This window comes from Neopelma chrysocephalum, unplaced genomic scaffold, assembly GCF_003984885.1.
Source record: "Neopelma chrysocephalum unplaced genomic scaffold, ASM398488v2 Primary Assembly neopelma1_84128, whole genome shotgun sequence".
NCBI lineage: Eukaryota > Metazoa > Chordata > Aves > Passeriformes > Pipridae > Neopelma > Neopelma chrysocephalum.
In genome coordinates, this window is record NW_020914425.1 from 1 (window position 1) to 627 (window position 627).

Below are 627 nucleotides of genomic sequence, written 5' to 3' on the forward strand. Positions count from 1 at the left end.
GGGGGTCGGTTTATAGGTTGGGGGGTAAAAGGGGGTGACCCCCCCCCAAAAAAAATAAGGTGTGGGGCGGTCAATGTACAGGTAAAGGGGGTGACCCCCCCCCAAAAAAATAAGGTGTGGGGGGGTCAATCTGCAGGTAAACGGGGTGACCCCCCCAAAAAAAATAAGGTGTGAGGGGGAGTCAATGTACAGGTAAAGGGGGTGACCCCCCCCCAGAATTAAGGGGCGTCAGTTTGGAGATTGGGGGGGTCAATGTGCAGGTAAAGGAGGTGGCCCCCCCCAAAAAAAAAATCGGGGGGGGATAAATCTACAGGTAAAGGGGGTGCCCCCCCGAAATTAAGGGGGGGTCGGTTTGTAGGTTGGGGGGGTCAATGTGCAGGTAAAGGGAGTGACCCCCCCAAAAAAAATATGAGGTGTGTTGGTGTCAATCTATGGGTAAAATTTGTGACACCCCCCCCCAAAAAAAGAACGAGGTTGGGGGGGTCAATGTGCAGGTAAAAGGGGTGACCCCCCCCCCCAAAAAATAAGATTTTAGGGGGGCAATGTACAGGTGAAGTTTGTGACCCCCCCGAAAAAAAACGAGGTTGGGGGGGATAAATCTGCAGGTAAAGGGGGTGACCCCCCCCC

General features: G+C 53.9%; 1 long non-coding RNA gene across 1 annotated transcript; it reads left to right on the top strand.

Annotated features, from left to right (window-relative positions):
* Window positions 1–228: 228 nt before the first annotated feature.
* Window positions 229–627, top strand: LOC113979582. The gene is made up of 2 exons (XR_003537915.1): window positions 229–417; window positions 474–627. It is a non-coding gene; the product is annotated as an uncharacterized LOC113979582 (long non-coding RNA).